The sequence below is a fragment of the Nicotiana tabacum genome, chromosome 15 (genome assembly GCF_000715075.1).
Source record: "Nicotiana tabacum cultivar K326 chromosome 15, ASM71507v2, whole genome shotgun sequence".
Lineage (NCBI taxonomy): Eukaryota > Viridiplantae > Streptophyta > Magnoliopsida > Solanales > Solanaceae > Nicotiana > Nicotiana tabacum.
In genome coordinates, this window is record NC_134094.1 from 612,643 (window position 1) to 621,646 (window position 9,004).

The following is a 9,004-nucleotide window of genomic DNA, read 5'->3' on the forward strand; positions in this document are numbered from 1 at the left end:
CCGGGCCAGGCCCATGCGGAAGGCGTGGGCTATAGCACACGAAAATCTGGGAATCCGGTGGAATTCCAGTTGTATGATCGTAAAACGCCAAAAAATGATAAACGGTCATGGCTGGGTGGTGACTATGGTTCTTTACGACATTTTTGAAGGTCCGAAAAACTTTTAGGCGATTTGAGTCCGGGGGCCTGTGCCCATGCGAAAGGCATAGCACACGAAAATTTGGGAATTAGGCGGAATTCCAATTGTTTGGCCATAAAACGCCAAAAAACGAGGAACGGTCATGGAGGGGAGGTGACTATGGTTCCTTAGGTCGTGTTTTAAGGCCCAGAAAACTTTTAGGTGATCCGGGTTCGGAGGCCCGACCCCAAACGGAAGGCGTGTGCTATAGCACATGAAATTTTAGGAATCGGGCGAAATTTTAGTTTTCTGGCTGTAAATCGCTAAAACACGAGAAACAGTTATGGTGGGGCGGTGACTATGGTTCCTTTATTCGTATTTGATGGTCCAAAAATATTTTAGGTGATCCGGGTCCGTGGGCCCAGGCCCACGCCGAAGGCGTGGGTTATAGCACACAAAAATCTGGGAATCGGGCATAATTTCAGTTTTATGGCCGCAAAACGCCAAAAAATAAGGAATGTTAATGGGGACGGTGACTATGGTTCCTTACGTCATTTTAGATTGCCTGGAAAATTTTTAGGCGATCCAGGTCCGGGGGCCTGGGTCCATGTGCAAGGCGAAGGCTATAGAACACGAAAATCTTGGAATTGGGCGGATATCTAGTTTTATGTTCGTAAAATGCCAAAAACCAAAGATTGGTCATGGTGGGACAGTGACTATGGTTCCTTAGATCATTTTTTATGGCCCCGAAAAAGTTTAGGCGATCCGGGTCAGGGAGCCCGGGCCCATCCGTAAGGCGTGTCCTATAGCACACGAAAATATGGGAATTAGGCAGAATTTCAATTTTATGGCCGTAAAAAGCCAAAAAACGAGGAACAGTCACGATAGGCAATGACTATGGTTCCTTATGTCATTTATTATGGTCCTAAAATTTTTTAGGTGATCCAGATCCGGGGGCTCGGGCCTATTCGGAAAGCGTGGGCTTTAGCACACGAAATCTAAGAATCGGGCAGAATTCTTTTATGGTCGTAGAACACCAAAAATAAGGAATGGTCATGGTGGGCGGTAACTATGGTTCCTAAGGTCATTTCGATGGCCCAAATTTTTTTAGGCGATCCGGGTCTGGGGGCCAGGCCAATGCAGAAGGCGAGGAATATAGCACACGAAAATTTGGGAATCAGACAGAAATCCAGTGTTTTGGCCGTAAAATGCCAAAAAATGAGGAATGGTCATGGCAGGGCGATGACTATGGTTTCTTAGGTCATTTTTAAAGGCTCGAAAAACTTTTAGGCGAACCGGGTCCGGAGGCCTGGGTCCATGCGGAAGGTGTGAGCTATAGCACACGAAAATCTTGGAATATGGCGGAAATCCAGTTTTATGGCCGTAAAATGCCAAAAAAATGAGGAACGGTCATGGCGAGGCAGTGACTATTGTTCTTTAGGTCATTTTTGATGGCTAGGAAAATTTTTAGACGATTCGAATTAGAGGGCCCCGCGCCTATGCGGAAGGCGTTGGCTATAGCACATGAAAATCTGGGAATCGAGCAGAATCCCAGTTTTATGGCCGTAAAATGCGAAAGAATGAGGAACAATCATAGCGGAGCAGTCACTCTGGTTTCTTAAGTCATTTTTAATTGCTCGAAAAAACTTTAGGCGATCCGGGTCCCGGGCCCATGCGGAAGGCGAGGGCTATAACACACAAAAATCTAGAAATAGGGCAAAATCCCAGTTTTATGGCCGTAAAACTCCAAGAAACGAGGAACGGTCATGGCGGGGCAGTGACTATGATTCCCTAAGTCGTTTTTGATGGCCCAAATTTTTTTATATGATCTAGGTCCCGGGTCCCAAGACCATGCGGAAGGCGTGGGTTATAGCACACAAAAATGTGTGAGTTAAGCGGAATTCTAGTTTTATGGCCTTAAAATGCCAAAATATGAGGAACGGTCATGGCGGGGTGGTGACTATGGTTCCTTAGATCATTTTTGATGGCCTAGAAATTTTTTAGGCGAATCGGGTCCAGGGGCCTGGGCCGATGCGTAAGGCGTGCGCTGTAGCACAAGAAAATCTGAGAATCGAACGTAATTCAAGTTTTATGGCCGTAAAATGCCAAATAACAAGGAACAATCATGGCAGGCAGTGACTATGGTTCCTTAAGTCATTTGTTATGGTCCAAATATTTTTTAGGCGATCCGGGTCCGGGGGCCTGGGCCCATGCGGAAGGCGTGGGCTATATAGCATACGAAAATCTGAGAATCGGGTGAAATTCCAGTTTTATGGCCACAAAAATGCCAAAAAACAAGGAACAGTCATGTCGGGACGGTGACTATGGTTCCTTAGGTCGTTTTTGATGGCCCTAACAATTTTAAGGCGATCCGGGCAGGGGGCCAAGGCACATGCGGAAGGCGTGGGCACACGAAAATCTGGGAATTAGGCGAAATTTCAGTTTTATGGCCATAAAACGTCAAAATATGAGTCATGGTGGTGCGGTGACTATGGTTCTTTAGGTCGTATTTGATGGCCTAGAAATATTTTTGGCAATCCAGGTTCGGGTGCCCGGGCTCATGCGGAAGGCATGGGCGATATCACACAAAAATCAGGGAATCGGGCGTAATTCCAATTTTATGGCCGTAAAATGCCAAAAGACAAAGAACGATCATGGTGGGGTGGTGACTATGGTTCCTTAGGTTGTATTTGATATCCCAAAAAAAATTTATGCGATCCGTGTCCGGGGACCCGGGCCCATGTGGAATGTGTGGGCTATAACACATTAAAATCTAGGAATTAGGCAAAATTCCAATTTTATGGCCACAAAATGCCAAACACGAGGAACGGTCATGGCGGGGAGGTGACTACGGTTCGTTAGTTTGTTTTCGGTGGCCCGAAATATTATTTGGTGATACGGGTCCGGTGGCGGGGGCCCATGCAAAAGGCGTGAGCTAGAACAAAAAGAATCTAGGAATCGGGCGAAATTCCAGTTTTATGATTGTAACATGCCAAATAACGAGGAACGGTCACATTGAGGCAGTGACTATGGTTCCTTAGGTTATTTTTGATGGCCAGGAAAAACTTTAGGTGATTCGTGTCCGAGTGCCCGGGCCCATGCGGAAGGCGTGGGCTATAAGATACAAATATATGGTATGGTCGTAAAATAATAAAAAATGAAGAATGGTCAGGTTGGGGTGGTGACTATGATTTCTTAGGTCGTTTTTGATAGTTCGGAAAATTTTAGGCGATCAGGGTCCAGGGGCCTGGGTCAATGCGGAAGGCTCAGGCTATAGCCCACGGAAATCTGGGAATCTGGCGGAATTCCAGTTTTATGGCCACAAAATGCCAAAAAATGAGGAACGGTCATGGAATGGTAGTGACTATGGTTCCTTAGGTCATATTTGATGGCCCGAAAATATTTTAGGCGACTCGAGTCCGGGAGCAGTGTAGCCCGGGCCCATGCGGAAGGCGTGGGCTATAACACATGAAAATGTAGGAATCGGGCGGAATTCTAGTTTTATGGCCACAAAACACAATAAAATGAGGAACGGTCATGGCGGGGTGGTGACTATGGTTCCTTAGGTCGTATTTAATGGCCCGAAAAAATTTTAGGCGATCCGGGTCCGAGGGCTCGGGCCCATGCGGAAGGCGAGGGATATAGCACACGAAAATTTGGGAATCAGACATAATTCTAGTATTTTTGGCCGTAAAATGCCAAAAAAGGAGGAACGGTCATAGCAGGGCGATGACTATGGTTATTTTGGTCGTTTTTGATGGCCCGAAAAAGTTTTAGGTGATTCGGGTCCGGAGGAACGGTAGCCCGGGCCCATGCGGAAGGTGTGGGCTATAACACACGAAAATGTAGGAATCGGGCAGAATTCTAGTTTTATGGCCACAAAATGCAAAAAAAATGAGGAACGGTCATGGCGGGGCGGTGACTATGGTTCCTTAGGTCGTATTTGATGCCCCGAAAAATTTTTAGGCGATCCGGGTCCGGAGGCCTGGGTCCGGGGGCCTGGGCCCATGCGGAAGGCGAGGGATATAGCACACGAAAAACTAGGAATCAGACAAAATTCCAGTTTTTTGCCCGTAAAATGCCAAACGAATGAGGAACGGTCATGGCAGGGCGATGGCAATGGTTCCTTAGGTCGTTTTGGATGGCCCAAAAAAGTTTTATGTTATTCGGGTCCGGGGGCCTGGGACCATGTGGAAGGCGTGGGTATAGCACACGAAAATCTTGGAATCGGGCGGAATTCCAGTTTATGGCCGTAAAACATCAAAACTTGAGGAACGGTCATGGCGAGGCGGTCACTATGGTTCTTTAGATCATTTTGGATGGACAAGAAATATTTTAGACGATCCGAATCCGGGGAACCCGCGCCTATGCGGAAGGCGTTGGCTATAGCACACAAAAATTTGGGAATCGGGCGGAATCCCAGTTTTATGGACGTAAAATGCCAAACAATGAGGAACAGTCATGGCGGAGTAGTCACTATAGTTTCTTAAGTCATTTTTAATTGCCCGAAAAAACCTTAGGCGATCCGGGTCCCGGGCCCATGCGGAAGGCGTGGGCTATAGCACACGAAAATCTGGAAATAGGGCGGAATCCCAGTTTTATGCCCGTAAAACTACAAGAAACGAGGAACGGTCATGGCAGGGCGGTGACTATGGTGCCCTAAATCGTTTTTAGGGCCCAAAAAGTTTTTAGGCAATGCAGGTTTGGGGGCTTGGGTCCATGCAAAAGGCGTGGGATATAGCACACGAAATTCGGAGAATCAGGCGGAATTCTAGTTTAATGGATGTGAAACGCATAAAAATGAGGAACGGTCATGGAGGGGCAATGACTATGGTTCCTTAGGCCATTTTCTAATGGCCCGAAAAAATTTTAGGCGATCCGGGTCCAGGAGCCTGGGTCCATGCGGAAGGCGTGGGCAATAGCACACGAAAACCTATGAATCAGGCGGAAATCTAGTTTAATGGCCGTGAAACGCATAAAATGAAGAATGTTCATGGCGGGGAAGTGACTATGATTCCTTAGGTCATTTTTTATGGACAAGAAAAATTTTAGGCGATCCGGGTCCCAGGAAACGGGCCCACGCGGAAGGCGTGGGCTATAGCACATGAAAATCTGAGAATCAGGCGAAATTCCAGTTTTATGGCAATAAAACGCAACAATATGAGGAATGGACATGGCGGGGTGGTGACTATGCTTCCTTAGGTCATTTTTTATCGCCCCGAAAATTTTTAGGCGATTCGCGTCTAGTGGACGGGGACCATGCGGAAGGCCTGGGCTATAGCACACAAACATCTGTGAGTCAAGCGAAATTCTAGTTTTATGGCCGTAAAACACCAAACAATGAGGAACGGTCATGGTGGGGTGGTGACTATGGTTCCTTAAATCATTTTTGATGGCCCAGAAAATTTTTAGGCTATTCGAGTCTAGGGGCATGGGTCCATGCATAAGGCGTGCGCTATAGCACACAAAAATCTGAAAATCAAACGGAATTCAAGTTTTATGGACGTAAAATGCCAAATAACGAGGAACGGTCATGGAAGGCAGTGACTATGGTTCCTTAAGTCATTTTATATGGTCCAAAAAAATTTTAGGCGATCCGGGTCCGGGGACCCAGGCCCATGCGGAATGCGTGGGCTCTACTACACGAAAATCTAGAAATCGGGCGGAATTCCAGTTTTATCGCCGTAAAATGCCACAAAACAAGGAACGATCATGGAGGATGTTGACTATGCTTCCTTAGGTCATATTTGATGGCCCAAAAAAAATCTATGTGATCCTGGTCCGGGTGCCCGGGCCTATGAGGAATGCTTGGGCTATAGCACACAAAAATCTAGGAATCAGGTGAAATTCCAATTTTATGGCCACAAAATGCCAAAAAATGAGGAACAGTAATGGAGAGGCGGTAACTATGGTTCCTTAGGTCATTTTTGATGGCCATAGAAATTTTAAGGCGATTCGGTCGGGGCGGCAGGGCCCATGCACACGAACATCTCGCAATCAGGCGAAATTTCAGTTTTATGACCGTAAAACATCAAAAAATGAGAAACGGTCATGGCGAGGTGGTTACTATTTTTATTAGGTCGTATTTGATGGCCCAGAAACATTTTTGGTGATCCAGATCCGGGTGCCCGGGTCCATGCGGAAGGCATGGGCGATAGCATACGAAAATCTGGGAATCTAGCGGAATTCTAATATTTATGGCCGTAAAATGCAAAAGACAAGGAACAATCATGGCAGGGCGGTGACTATGGTTTCTTAGGTCGTATTTGATGGCCCGAAAAAAATCTATGCGATCCGGGTCCGGGAGCCCCAGGCGGAATGCGTGGGCTATAGTACACGGAAATCTAGGAATCAGGCAAAATTCCAGTTTTATGGCCACAAAATACCAAAAAATGAGGAACGGTCATGGCGAGGTAGTGACTATGGTTCCTTAGGTCATTTTTGATGGCCATAAAAATTTTAAGTCGATCCGGTCGGGGGGCCAGGGCCCATGCGAAAGGGAATCAGGCGAACTTTACGTTTTACGGCCGTAAAACATCAAAAAATGAGGAACAGTCATGTTGGGGTGGTGACTATGGTTATTAAGTCATATTTGATGGCCCAAAAATATTTTAGGCGATCCGGATCCGGGTGCCCGGGCCCATGCGGAAGGCATGGGGATAGCACAAGAAAATCTAGGAATCAGGCGGAATTCCAGTTTTATGGCCGTAAAATGCCAAAAGACAAGGAATGATCACGGCGGGGCAGTGACTATGGTTCCATAGGCCGTATTTTATGGCCCGAAAAAAATCTATACGATCCGGGTCCGGGGACCCGGGCCCATGCGGAATACGTGGGCTATAGCATATTAAAATCTGGGAATCAGGCAGAATTCTAGTTTTATGGCCACAAAATGCCAAATACGAGGAACGGTCATAGCAGGGTAGTGACTATGGTTCGTTAGTTCATTTTCGGTGCCCCAAAAAATTATTAGGCGATCCGTGTCCGGGGCCCATGCGAGAGGCGTGGGCTATAGAACAAAAGTATTTGAGAATCAGGCGGAATTCCAGTTTTATGGTTGTAAAATGCCAAATTCGAGCAACGGTCACAACGTGGCAGTGACTATGGTTCCTTAGGTCATTTTTTATGACCCAAAAGATTTTTAGGTGATCCGTGTCCGGATGCCCAGGCCCATGCGTAAGGCATGGGCTATAGCACATTATAATCTGGGAATCAAGCGAAATTCCTGTTTTATGGCCATAAAATGCCAAAAAGTGAGGAAAGGTCATGGCAGGGCGGTGAATATGGTTCCTTAGATAGTTTTGATGGCACGGACAATTATAGGTGATCCGGGTCCGAGGGCCTGGACCCATGCGAAAGGAGTGGGCTATAACATACGAATATATGGTATGGTCATAAAACGATAAAAAATGAGGAATGGTCATGGCGGGGTGGTGACTACGATTTCTTAGGTCATTTTTGATAGCCCGAAAACTTTTTAGGCGATCGGGGTCCAGGGGCCTGGATCACTGCGGAAGGCTCGGGCTATAGCCCGCGAAAATCTGGGAATCTGGCGAAATTCCAATTTTATGGCCATAAAATGCCAAAAAATGAGAAACGGTCATGGCGTGGCGATGACTATGGTTCCTTAGGTCATATTTGATGGCCCGAAAATGTTTTAGGCGATCCGGGTCAAGGGGCCCTAGCCTACGCGGAGAATGGGGCGGAATTGTACTTTTGTGGCTCTAAAATGCTAAAACCTGAGTAACAGACATGGATATGCGGTGACTATTATTCCTTAGGTCTTTTTTGAAGGTTCAACAATATTTTAGGTGATCTGAGTCCAGTTGTCCGAGCTTATGCAAAAGGCCTGGGCTATAACACACGAAAATTTGGTAATGAGGCAGAATTCCAGTTATATGGCTCCAAAATGCCAAATCAAGGAGCGATCATGGCGAGGCAATCACTATTGTTCCTTAGGTAATTTTTTATTGGCCGGCAAAATTTTAGGAGATCCGGTTTCGGTCACCTTGACCCTACTAAAGGCGTGGGCTATAGCACATGAAAATCTGGTAATCGTGCGAAAATTTAGTATTATGGCCCTAAAACGCCAAAACACGAGTAAAGGTCATGGCGAGGCGGTGACTATGGTTCCTTAGGTTGTATTTGATGGTCCGAAAATATTTTAGGCGACCCGGGTCCGGGAGCCCGGGCCCATGCAAATGGCGTGGGCTATAACACACGAAAATATCGGAATCGGGCAGAATTCTATTTTTATGGCCACAAAACACCAAAAAATGAGGAATGGTCATGGCAGGGTGATGACTATGGTTCCATAGGTCGTATTTGATGCCCCGAAAATTTTTTAGACGATCCGGAGGCACGGGCCCATACGGAAGGCGTGTGCTATAGCGCACAAAAATCTAAGAATCAAGCGGAATTTAAGTTTAATGGCTGTAAAATGCCAAAAGAATTTTAGGCGATCCGAGTCCGGGGGCCCGGGCCCCTGTGGAAGACGTGGGTTGTAGCAAACAAAAATTTGGGAATCAGGCAAAAATCTAGGTCTTTTTTGAAGCATCGACAATATTTTAGGCGATCTGAGTCCAGTTGTCCAGGCATATGCAGAAGGCATGGGCTAGAGCACACTAAAATTTAGGAATCGGGTGGAATTCCAATTATATGGCTGTAAAATGCCAAATCGAGGAATGATCATGGCGAGGCAGTGACTATTGTTCCTTAGGCGATCTAGGTCTGGTCACCTAGACCCCTGCTGAAGGCGTGGGTTATTGCCCATGAAAATTTGGTAATTGGTTGGAAATCCAGTTTATGGCCCTAAAATGCCAAAACACGAGTAACGGTCATGGTGAGGTGGTCACTATGGTTCCTTAGGTCGTATTTGATGGTTCAA